The sequence below is a fragment of the Lithobates pipiens genome, unplaced genomic scaffold, assembly GCF_037356315.1.
Source record: "Lithobates pipiens isolate NorthernLeopardFrog02 unplaced genomic scaffold, aLitPip1_a1.2 Scaffold_27, whole genome shotgun sequence".
Taxonomy (NCBI): domain Eukaryota; kingdom Metazoa; phylum Chordata; class Amphibia; order Anura; family Ranidae; genus Lithobates; species Lithobates pipiens.
This window is the reverse complement of record NW_027507788.1, coordinates 164,304,853-164,317,909: the sequence shown is the minus strand read 5'-3', so window position 1 is coordinate 164,317,909 and position 13,057 is coordinate 164,304,853. Positions and strand designations below refer to the sequence as shown.

Sequence of the window (13,057 nt, the reverse complement as noted above, 5' to 3'; positions counted from 1 at the left end):
TGCTCCTCTGCTGTATCTATGAACAACAAAGCCACACATGGACAACAGCATTGTCACCCTGCAGAAAGGTTGGATGAACTTTACAAAAAAAAAAACCTGAACCCCAGCTAACACTTTGTAAGCAGTTACAGAATAGTTTTATTTTATTTTTTCCTTTTGGAATAAAATATTTAACTACATGAATAACAGCTGACCAGTGTAAGCGTTCCTGTCAGTGTTAAATGGCATGCTTGCCACTTTTACTGGACAGCTTAGTATGTTGCAAGACGAATGCTCACAGACTTCTATTAGGATGAACACTCATTTTGGGCATGTACAGAGAGGGAAATCTGAACATCTCTGTATCAAGATTATGGAGGTAAATATACCATACTTTGCAACACCTTTCTGTGCCCAGTGTAGGTGTCTGTCTCTAAAGTTGACCTTCAAAGTGATAGTAAGTTCTAAATGGATGACACTGTGCTAAGTCGCATGTAGAATAAAAATTGCTGTTTTAGTCTTGCTGGTCTCCTGCAGCCACTTCCTGTCTACATGCACTCCAGTAATGGCCCCTTGCCATGGATTTCAGGGTGGGTTTTGGATAGTAACAGCAGACCATGCATCTGTAATGTGTGCTGAAACTTGCACTCTCCTTTGGAAGCCTGTGTGAAATAGGGTAAAAGGGAAGTGTCCCCCGTGTGGGGTTTTCTAGGCAGCAGATGGATAGAAACATAATAACATTATAATAACAGTATAATAACATTATAATAACAGTAGGATATTGTATGAATACTGATGCATTTTGAAACACGTCAGTATTCATACAATATCCTACTTTTGTGCTTTAACATTTTATATGATTGTGTTCAGTTCTACCTGTGTTGTTGCTCCTACGTCTCCTGTACCACAGCTCATATTTTAACTACTATTGTCATTTTTTGAGATCATGCCATTAATAAAATACAATTTTAAATCACATGTTATTATCTTTCTATCCATCTGCTGCCTAGAAAACCCCACACGGGGGACACTTCCCTATTTTGATATTACTCGGGGTGTGCGGCATCCTTTTCTTTTCTCTATAAGTGCCTTACCTGTTTATAGTGTGAAATAGGGTTGCCACTTTTTCTTCAAGCCAAACCCAGACACTTTAGTGGCGTACAGCAATATTTTTTTTGTTTGTATACACTATAGGATCGTATTGACCTGGCACACCTTTGGGCACTCCAAAGAGAATAGTAATGCAGCACCCATAGTGTTCCCTCACCCTCCTGTCAGGCCCGGACTGACCATGTGAATCCTGGACAGGTGGCAACCCTACTTTGAAAGGGTGACACTGACAACTAGAGAATAATTGGGAGATAGCACAAACAAACCCTTCATGGCAGGATCACCAGGGATTATTTTAATAAAAGATGCCCATTTAAAAAAATAAAATAAAATAAAGAGTACTTTTGAAATAAAATAAATGTAACCAAGCTTACGTGAGGTTTTAGTGGTTGGGTTTACACATACTTCAATGATTTAGGGTTTTATGCTTGTATAGTCTGCGCTCAGCATGTTGGGGACATTCACACCGGGGATTGCAAACTGTAGTCAGTTTCCTTCTGCAGCCATTACTGAAGTGCTTCCAATGGTGTTAGAAGGGGGTCAATCTTCAGACCTTCTGCAAATCAGACAGACAGGAACAAACAAGCCTCATGTGGCTGTGATCAAACCTGCAGAGATGGACAGGCAGACATGATTTTTGTTTTCTTTCTTTCAGACGCCGACAAACACAATGAGATGGATATTGCTCCGGGCTGGGTGAGAAGCTATTAGCTGCTGTGGAATAGCGATGTCTGCGTCCTCCCTGTTCTGCCTTACGCAGCATCATGGAGAACACAGGAGGCTTTCCCAGGGTAAATGGAGATCACAGATCCCCCGGTACTCCTGCGGTCCGACCACAATTTTCAGCCTTTTCATGACTGCCTGTATGGCATTCTTTCAACTCGGCCCCATGCAGGGAGAGAAGACAGTTCTGTTATCTTGATTTTTCTTTTTTAAAGTGCTGCAAGCTTCTTTTCTTCTCTTTAACAGTGCGTGAACAGTTTAGACTACAAATAAATATGCAACACTTCTCCAAATCTGTCAATGGTGAATGAAAAAAAAAAATGATAATGGTTTTCTCACTAGACAAATGTAACCCATCAAAGCACATGTAGAAATTTTGTAATATCATAGTTATATAGTTATTCTGGATGTTCATCTAGTTCAACCAATAAAAGGGGGAAAATATATATATAAAATGTGCTTATTTATCCTTTAATGTTTCTGTTCAATTTGCAAATTAATCCTCAGAACCAAGAATACGACTTCATAAAACTATCCCAAATGCACCTATTTGTTATCTGCAGCCTTGAGAAGTGGCCATCTCAGCCTCATTTATTTATTTCAGGTACTTGTATAGCACTGACAATCTACACAGTGCTTTACATAAATATTGTACATTCACATCAGTCCCTTTCCTTAAAGTGGAGTTCCACCCAAAAAGGGGAAGCTCTGCTTGTCTGCCTCCTCCTCACCTCCGCTGCCACATTTGGCACCTCTTGGGGGTAGGGGGGAGCACGTACCTGATTTTTGACTGGTTCCCACTCCCTCTTCTGTCTCAATTCATTGTGGACATTGCGCCCCCCCCCCCCCCCCCCGGTGGCCTATTCACAAAGCGCAGAGCTATACACAACCGTTTGAAGCCACAAAGCTTCACTGACAGTTTCCCTTAGTCAAGATGGCGGCCGATTGAAAAATAGGCTCAGGTAAGGACAATGCTGTATTCCTGGACAGGTAAGTGCCCTAATAATAAAAGTCAGCAGCTACAGTATTTGTAGCTGCTGACTTTTCATTTTTTGGGGGTGAGCCTGAAGCTCCCCTTTCAGGAGCTTAAAATATAAGGTCCCTAACTCAAATTAATACACATACTAGGGCCAATTTAGACAGGAGACAATTAACCCATCAGCAGGACTTTGGTGTGTGGGAGAAAACCGTTGTAGGCACAGGGAAATCATGCAAGCTTCGGGCAAGTAGTGCCGTGGTTGGGATTCAAACAAACAAATCTAACGCTGACCACTTAGCAGCCCACCTTCTCCTCTAAGCATTAAGATTTGTTTGTATTTTGTGTCTATATAGTATTGTTGTTTTTACAGAAAAGCATATTAGCCTTGTCCCCAAAGAAGCTCAAATTCTTATGTCCTTACTCCAAACAACAGAGGTGAGGGCTTATGTTTTCTGATTGTAGATGGAAACCAACTAAATACAAAGGACATACTAGCAAAAGTGGGGTTGGTGGGATGGAAGTGCTGCAAGAAAGAGCGCTAGCCACTTGGACACTGCTGTTCATCACATTAATACTTTGATTTACTAGACTTGCAAGAAAACGTCACTATTCAAACTCCAGAATTGTTTTCATTGCAAGTGAACCCGGGTGCTGGCTTTACGAGCCTGTTCTTGCTTTGTGACAAAAAATGACATAAAAAAAGATGTGTCTCACACCAATAAAGTCACTCACATTAGAAAACGTTATTGACTTACAGTATGTAGGTATGCTGTCAGTCCCTGCATGAGAACAGCCCCTGACGCATTTCAGCCTTATCTGCTATATCAAGCCTGTAAAGGGAAAATGTGTCTTTAGAGGGTGGTACACAGATGGAAACTCATAAAATAGTCATTTGGTTCAATAACGTTGAATCCTAAATGGCTTCATTGATGTGGGGCCCTTCATTTCTTTTTTTTTTCTTTTTATGGCAGATCTTTGAGGGATGACAAACAAGATATAAGCAGAAACAATAAAAGGATAACTGTAATCCTGAAATGCATTCAAAAAGTTGGTGGCATGTTTCAGAGGAACAATTCACAAGACGATCAAGACAGTGAGGCAGATTTACTAAAATTGGAGCACTCAGAATCAGGTTCAGCTGTGCATGGTAGCCAATCAGGTTCTAACTTCAGCTTGTTTAATTAGTCCTTGGCAATAAAATCTGGAAGCTGATTGGTTTCTATGCAGAGCTGCACCAGATTTTGCACTTTCCAGTTTTAGTAAATAACCCCCAGTGTGACACCACTTGCATATTTTTTCACCATAAAAGTCTGAGAGGGGACCGAATAAATGCAAAAAAAAAAAAATGCTCTAAAGCAGAACTCCTGAAAAAGCCTAAAATGTATGACTAAATATGCGTTGCAGGTTTATTGCCATCTGTGTCTCTGTGGGGAAATTTTTTCTTTTAACTCCTTTACAGCAACATGGGTGCTGAGACAAGACTGAGGACAAATTTCCCCAGGAAGAGTACAAAAAGCAATAAAACCCTAATACACAAAGAAAAAGCTGAAAAGAAAATTGGGTAGAATTGGCGCTATACCTTTAAATCAGTTATATATTTCAACTCACAAAACCCTTTACTCGTTAGTGCTATGAAATTGCTACTTTGTGATGTGTTTAACAAATTATTAAACTATTGATATACATGCCCATTAGCAGGGGCCTCGTGCTGCTATAAATTTCAAGTGCACCTTTTAAAAAAAAAAAAAATTAAATTAATATAAATATATGTGAAAATTCCTTAGTGTTACAAAACATTAATCAACATTTATAACCAATACCGAACCACCCAGTGGTTATATCAAAAACCAAAAAAATTGTTAAAGATTTAAAATAAATAAATAAATACATTTTTTTTTTTTGTTAAAATTAACAAGTGAATAATAATGTGAAAAAAGTTCAGATCCTCCAATCTCTTTTCCTATGAGTGTGGAAATGTAGGCAAATGCTTTATAATATGCAAAACAGTTCATGACCAATATTTTATTTCCAAGTGGTGAATTCCCGGTGCGTTTGGTGAAATTAAATTGTATTGTGCTCACCAGATCCTTACTCCTACTGGGGCAAAATCGCCTCCACAGTGTTAGCCCCTGTGCCGCTCTCTGGCGCCTCTCTGGGAATCTGGTTTGTCATCCACGGATAAAATTCTCATTCCTGGATTTCTCTGACTGCATATGAGCTCTCATGAGAATTGGATTGGCACTAGTTTTTTTTTAGTCGTTACCACTGCTCCACAAAGAAAAAGCCCCCTTGATGAATCTTTAATAAATATGTTAGATCAGCCTTTCTCAACCTTTTCAACACAGAGGAACCCTTGAAATAGTTCTCCGGTCTCGGGGGAACGCCTGCTAAAAATTAGATATTTACAACTCATGATACATTAGTGTGATGGTCAGTGGAAAGAAAGGTCCTTACGCTTGTGGTCATTGGGAAGAATTACCTCCTTACAGATAGCTAAAAAGATCAATGGTATGAGTGGGAACTTATCCGAGAGGCAGAAATGGCCCATCGCTGAAGGAACCCCTGCAACCTCTGGAGGAACCCTGGTTGAGAATCACTGTGTTAGATTCTCACACAGATAGGTGTCCTCCTGGTTTTCTATAACTCCATTGGATACAGGCAACGTGCCTCTTGTTGGAGCAGAGCTCTGTTGGCTTTGTGTTTCCAACTCATCGGATCAATAATAACCTAACCCTTCACCATGCTTTCCAAAATAAACAGTTATTTCTGGTCTTCTACAGTACATTAAATTGTGTTAGAATGAATTTTGAATGTTGTTGCTGCTATTTAAAAAGAAATAAAAAGGAGTACCGCAGAATAGGAATTATATGAAAGTGTCAGCTACAATATCCTCTTTTTCTGCATTCTATGATATTATTAAACATCACTTCTCCTGTACCGAAAGGCTGAAGTTATTATAATTGAGATGTTTTATTGCTCTTCCATTAGACTGAGTCACACTATTTCGCCTCATCACTCTAATAAAGGGACTTACTTAGCCCTTGCCTCTATTTAAGGTATTCGCTTGTCCTTCACTGTAATGGCTGGGTAGATGGAGCTATGCTCATCGCTGTGCATAACTGCTGCATACGAGGCACACAGATTGAAAACAAGCTCAAATTTGATTAGACTGATGTGTAGAAAAGCTTCATATAAAAAAATGTAAAAAAAAACATTCCGTATTCGCCATTTAGTGCTGCACAGCCTGAAAATTATTTTCATTTTGCACTTTTTTTGTACCCATTTGCCACCATCTGTACCTGCCGTTTTGGAAACCAATGTGCACCTTAGCTATGGTAAGTACATCTGTTGGCATCTGATGACCTGGGTGTCAAGAGCAACTGGCTTCTTACTTAAAGTGGTTCTAAACCCTTACCTATACCCAGTGAAAGGACTATCCTCAGGTGATACACAGAGATGAAACATCTCTGTTTCATGTAATGCCGCGTACACACGATCGGACTTTCCGGTAGACTTGGTGCGGCAGACTGGAATCCGTTGGACAATTCGATCGTGTGTGTGCTCCAGCGGACTTTTTTTTCCCATAAATCCAACGGACCTAGAAATAAAACATGTTTAAAATCTGTCCAATGGACTAAAATTTGGGAAAACCGGTCCTCTGTGTGCTAGACCGAAGGACCAAATATGACGCAAGGGCAGCTATTGGCTACTGGCTGTTGAACTTCCTTGTTTAGTCTTGTTTACGTCATCACGTTCAAAACTAATGGACATAGTCCGGTCGTGTATGACCAATTCCGTTCGTTCAGAAAGTCTCACGGACCTCCGCCGAAAGTCCGTCGGGAAGCCCGTCGGACCTAGTCAGTTAAAAAGTCTGGTCGTGTGTACGTAGCATATCTGTCTTTCTGCAGTCTTCTCTTCTCTACATCCTTTCAAAGTGCAGAATTTATAAGCTGTCTGAAGACCTGTACACACGATCGGAATTTTGGTCGGAAAAAGCTCTGATGGTTTTCCTGATGGAATTTCCAATGGGATTTCGCTCAAGTTTCTTACATACACATAGTCACACAAAAGTTCTCTGAACTTTTGACCGTCAAGAACACAGTGATGTACAACACTATGACGAGCCAAGAAAATTAAGTTCAATGCTTCTGAGCATGGTTTGAATTGTTTCCGAGCATGTGTAGGAATTTTGCGCGTTGGAGTTTGTACAGACCGACTGAAAAATTTAGAACATGCTCTCAATTTTTTGCTGGCCGAAATTCGGCCATCAAAAGTCTGATGGAGCATACACACATCGCATTTTCCAACCAAAAGCTCTCATCGGTCTTTTGCTGGCCAAATTTCAGGGCTTGAGAGTTCAGAAAAAAAGGAGAGAGCTGAAGTTACACTCTGCAGAGCTCTAAGTGCTGCATGCAGGACCAGGACCAGAGCTGAGGCTGTCAATCTGGAGCTCCCTCCCCTGTCACCATTTTTCTCTTGGTGTCAGGAAAAATTGTCAGAAGTGATTCATGTAGATAGCAGAGGATGGAAGAAGCAAACAAAAATTACACTTGGATTGAGACAAGTACACACTATAGATTATGCTTTGATCATAGTTCACGTCTGAGGTTTACAACCACTTTAACAGAGTGTTGAGTGCTTTTGATTGCATCAGAACGGCTTCTCTCCCCAATGGGGACACAAAAGCAGGTTGATGCCGCTTAGAAGAGGTCAACTGCAGATCAAGTCCACCCAACAATGAACTGGCATCTCAGAAGAGTTGTATATGAATGTCAAATGCAAAGTGAATGCAGCTGTAAGCACACTGCATTTACTCTTCCACACAAGCCAAACGCCCATTGACAAAGGCTCTTGTGTTGTTGAATTATTGTAACCATTACTTAGTATGATGATCTGTCGGGATTTATGCAGTCTGTCATTTAGGCACCTTTTTATAACAGAGGAAATGTGACTTTCACCAAACATTCACAGTTCATTCGCTTATCAACATTCCACACCTCCCAGCTTTTTGAGATAGGAACGAGGGACACCTATTAGAAAAAGTATGTAGGCATAGGACACAACTTCCAACCCCCCCCCCCCCCCCCCCCCAAGGAGAATTCAAAAAAAAAATATATTAGTTAAACCCACAAGTGTTTTTTTTGATTTTTCGTTACATACCATATTTTATTTTTCCACGTTTCTATATGCAATGTAGGCAGATTGCTGGTGGGAGGGGCCAGCAGAGGGCTGTACCTAGCTTCCTGAATACTTTACAGCACCCAGCCTCAGTCTGCCTCTTAGGAGCCTCAAGCAGTGGGCTGGCTCCTGGGAGGAGTAATGCAAATGTGTAGACAGGTGGTCAATCTCAGGTGGGCATTCCTAGGTGAGCTCCATTTGCATGCAGACCACCGTAGGCTAGACTCACATGTGATGCTGAGTCGTTGTGGTTAGGAACTAAAATCCGATAAATGAAAGCGTGGGCCAGGATCAGTCAGGCTGGTGATGAAAGGGCTAGATGACGCTCAACTTCCTGCATCCAGAAAAGAAGGTGGCTGTATTGGACTTGCTGCAGCTTCTAAAGCACATTGTGAGAAGCTCACATTGCCTGGAGCTCAAGAAACTTGGAGCTTTTCTGCACCATATATGATGACATGTCAGGAATCTATTGATGGAGATTAGTAAAGTTGCAGAAAGAGCCACACTTATGCCCTGTACATACGGTCAGAAATTCTGGCGGAAAAGGTCCGATCAGATTATGTTGTCAGAAAATCCGATCGTGTGTGGGCTCTATCGGACTTTTTCTGTCGGAAATCCCGACGGAGAAAGTTTGAAAGCTGGATCTATAATTTTCTGACAACAAAATCCGATCAGACTTTTTCCTGTTCGTTTGTAGTGAATTCCGACGGACAAATTGCCACGCATGCTCAGAATAAATTACGAGACCAAAGCTATTAGCTACCGTAGTCCTGTCATACGCAACGAATGTCACCTTGTTCTGAATGATTGGATTTTCCGACAACTTTGTCCGACCGTGTGTATGCAGCACAAGTTTCAGACAAAATCCGTCGGAACAAATCAGATGGATTTTGTGGTCGGAATGTCCGACTGTGTGTACGGGGCATAATAGCGTTGTGTTGGAAGATCCAGATTCCCCATTGAGAACATCTGTTTGATGACGAAGCGCGTCTGGAAGGACGTGCAGTGACGTTACCGCGTTGTCTAGGAAGGAGGAAGGGCTTTTTGAATGCCGGCCAGCATTTTGTTTTAATGTCTTTGCATCTTTGAAACATTGTGAGTATTATTTATGTTTTAAATAAATCCATGACCAGTACGGTATCACGCTATGGTCCTCTGTTTGATTTATATGGTTCATGCTGTTACGAACTACATGAATTATTGAGACCAATGGTTTACATCCGCCAAGAGGAGGCTGCTGTGAGGGTTCCATTCCCTGGGTCTGATGACTGTGGCTGGGAGCATATGAAGGCTATTTGCTTTTTACCATCTGGTAAGCAGCTTTCCTAGCGGTGACGGGATTCACTATTAGTGTGGAGCACAGTGGTGGCCCAATAAGGATTTTGGCATATGAATAGTTTGTTCATTCAAGTTCATCATCACCTTTCCTACACGTATGATCTAAGAACTTTGTAGTGCAATTATCGTTTATTTTAGCACTATTGAATTACTGAGACTTTCACTGGTTTGCACAGTATTTGTCCTCGAAAAATTTTTTTTGGGGGCTTTCAATATTGTCATTATTGATTTTTAGTTGTGTGGCGCAGTTATTTTTGTTATTATTTGCACTGTGTATCTCACATTTCTGCTGCCTATATTTTTATTTTTATATATATATATATTTTTTTTCTGTTTTTTATTTATATGAGTATTCTTTTTGGTCGGCGCGTTTTATTCTATACCATCTTTCTTGTCCGACCGTGTGTATGCAACACAAGTTTCGGCCAAAATCCGTCGGAAAAAAATCTAATGGATTTTGTGGTCAGAATGTCTGACCGTGTGTACAAGGCATAATTGTATTGTGATGGAAGATCCACATTATATAGTATATGTTGCTTTGCTTTGGCCAGTTCCTATATAGCCAAAGACCCAGAAATATTTTATGACATAAACACATTAAATGCACAGTATGTACCGCCCCTAATCTAAATTTTTTATTTTTACAAAATATATATGACTTGGAAACCAGGCAGATTTTACGGAGCCTCCTACCTCATTAAAACCCATTTTCATAAGTTCAGCAAATACAAAGCCCCATCGATCTCCTCTAGTATAGCAACTCGCGGGTCAATTTCATAATGAAGTTTAGAATCTTGATGATCAAGGAAAAAAATAAAGATAATGAGCAAAAATTAAATTCGTCGACTTAAGGCGAGAACTGAGAGCTGAACCGGGAGAATAGTGCACATGTCATCAAAATGGTATTAATATCTGATAGTCCCGGCTTTACTGAAACACTGAGCCGGCGGCGAGGATATAAGACTTTATCCATGAGAACCTTCTGATAGAGTGGCTGTATTACTGCATTGATATCGCAGCTGTCAGCGACAGACACAAACCTGCACAAAAACTCCTGATTATAAGTTCATTGAGTTCCATTACTAAAATGGAGTCAAAGAGGATGAAGAGACGAAAACACATAAAATACACCAATTATGCTGTAAGGTTTCATGGGCTAGGATTATTGTTGTATTTTATAATACAATATGAATTGCATTTTACAGCAAAATACAAAGATAAAGTACCTATAAGGGAGATATTTTACCTACTGAAGGCTTTGTATTTCTGTCCATCAAGTCCTGAGATTTACACAGCTCTGCCACACAGCACAATCTAGCTGGATCTCAATGTCTAAGCTTGGTTTGGGTTTAAAAGTGTCAGCCCTGTGGACCCTTTGCATGTTTTGTCTGGAACCAGGGCTTTTTTGAGCAAAAACGCGGGGGAACGCAATTCCGCCACCTCCAGCAATGAATGTATGCAAGGAGTGCTGGGGTGTGCTGGAGTGTCTATTGATGCTTGCTGCTTGGGGATCTGTTGTCACTGGGGATCTATTTTTGCATGGAGGTCTATTGTTGCTAGTCTTATGTTTGGGGGGGGGGTTGTTGCTGGGAGAGATCTACTGTTGAGGGAGAGATCTTTTGTTCCTGCCTCCTGGAGGGTCTATTGATGCAGTCTGGGGGGGGGGGGGGGGACGGTCTACTGTTGCTGGGGTAAGGTCTATTGTTGCTCACTGCAGGGGATCTATTTTACTGTCATTCTTTGTTATCATTAACAAATTCCCTGCAAATCACTTAGTAGCAAAAATTATACTTGGTTCTGTAAAATGGGCAGTACTAATAGGTGGAACCAAGGAACGGAGCTTGGGGTGGGTAGGGAGCAGAAACGAAGGGTGAAGGTCGGAGTTCCTGCACCTATTCTCTGAGAAAAAAAGCCCTGTCTGGAACAATAAAGTTTACTCTAGGTAATGTAATCAGTATGCGCCCATATACTTTATACTGACAGAACATCTGATTTTTGTCTAATGCAGTTTAGTACCACCTATAGATCTTGTGCCTCCCCCGACTTTCACTGAATGAAGAAGCAGCAGATTGATGAGCTCATCTTTTTGTCACTCTGCTCTCTCCTTCTTTTCTGTGCTAAGGCAGAACATCAGCACTGCATCCAGGAACAGACTGACCATTTGGCCACTCGGCACTGCCCAAGGGCCCCATGCCACTAGGGGGCCCCATCAGGGTTGCCAGTCTCAGTAAAACCAGGGACAGTATGTAAAAATCTGTGTTTTTTTTACATCTGTCTCTGAAATGTCCCTTACCGACATCCTTTTGGTCTAAAAATCCCAAGATTATAGCTGCCCCACCCCTCCAGTACCTTCTCAGCCAATAGAAACATGTCTGTGTATACTGTGTGATTGCATACTGTATGTATGTGTGTTTGTGTGGCCCCATAATGTTGCATTGCCTGGGGGCCCCATAATCTCCTATTGCCCAGGGGCCCCATGAGTTGTCAGTCCGCCCCGACTGCAGCACAGCTGACTAGCTCCTTGCATCCAGTCTGAACTCTGCTGTACTGGGGATTTCAAAAGACAAGTAACTGAAAGTATTAAAGCCAGTGGACCCATATAAATGTAAGCCAACTGGTATTTTCAGAAGGACATGTTAGAGTACAACTACTGTATACTGCACTATACTTGCATTTACAATTTCTCTTAGTCCCCCTGCAAAGTCCCACAAATCACAAACAGACAAAAGATGTCCCAGCACACTTACCAGCCAGCCTGCAAAACAACCAAATTGGCCTTATGTCTAACAGTGGGCACTGCGTCTTATGCATATATTTGTAAATGTGTGAAAACGTAACCCTGTGTTTTTATCATAAACTGTTAGACAGTACACTTTGGTTGTTTTGCAGGCCGGCTGGTAAGTGTGCTGGGAAATCTTTTGTCTGTTTGTGATGTGTGTTGCACTTCCATGTGCACCTTACTGAAAAAGCCAGTTATAGGTTGGGGTGACTGTTCCTTTTTTGTAAAGTCCTACAAATACCTGTTGATCCTGCTTTTGAAATCCACCTAGTGCAGCTTCCTGTGATGGTGTGGCAACAATTCTGCACAGCTCCTGAGTTCATAGCAGAGTTGTCTACCTTTATGTAGGTTGTGCCTTCTTGCAGCACAGTGAGAGGAGAAGATGTTTGGGGGGGGCAACTATCAGCATTATCATTACTGATTTACAAGCCTATAGCTGTAATCACCAATCAGTACCTGGACAGTCACGCCTAGTCCTACCCATTTTTTTCTGGATTGACAGCACTGCCTCTGCTACTGAAACAGACCCACTGTGAGCTGCAGTGTTTGGCAGGGGGGCATGTAAGACCCCTTTAACACTGGGTCATTTTGCAGACGCCATTGCCCTAAAAATAGCGTCTGCAAACTGACCTGAAACAGCCACTGCTGTCTCTCCAATGTGAAAGCCCCGAGGGCTTTCACACTGGAGCGGTGCACTGGCAGGACAGTAAAAAAATACTTTCTAGCAGCATCTTTGGAGCCGTGAGGAGCGGTGTATACACCACTCCTTCACCGCTCCTGCCCATTGAAATCAATGTGGCAGTGCGGCTATACCGCAGAGATGCTTTGCGGTGGTTTTTAACCCTTTTTCGGCTGCTAGTTGGGGGCAAAAGCGCCCCGCTATTGACCAAATAACGCTGCAAATCTGACGGTAAAGAGTCGCTAAAAATAGCAGCGCTTTACTGGCAGCGCACCTCCCGCCCCAGTGTGAA

General features: G+C 41.7%; 1 protein-coding gene across 4 annotated transcripts in view; it reads left to right on the top strand.

The window, feature by feature from the left end:
• KIRREL3 (kirre like nephrin family adhesion molecule 3) overlaps nucleotides 1–13,057 on the top strand; it is a 1,324,921-nt gene that overhangs the window by 568,463 nt on the left and 743,401 nt on the right. The gene's annotated exons all lie outside the window — the stretch shown is intronic.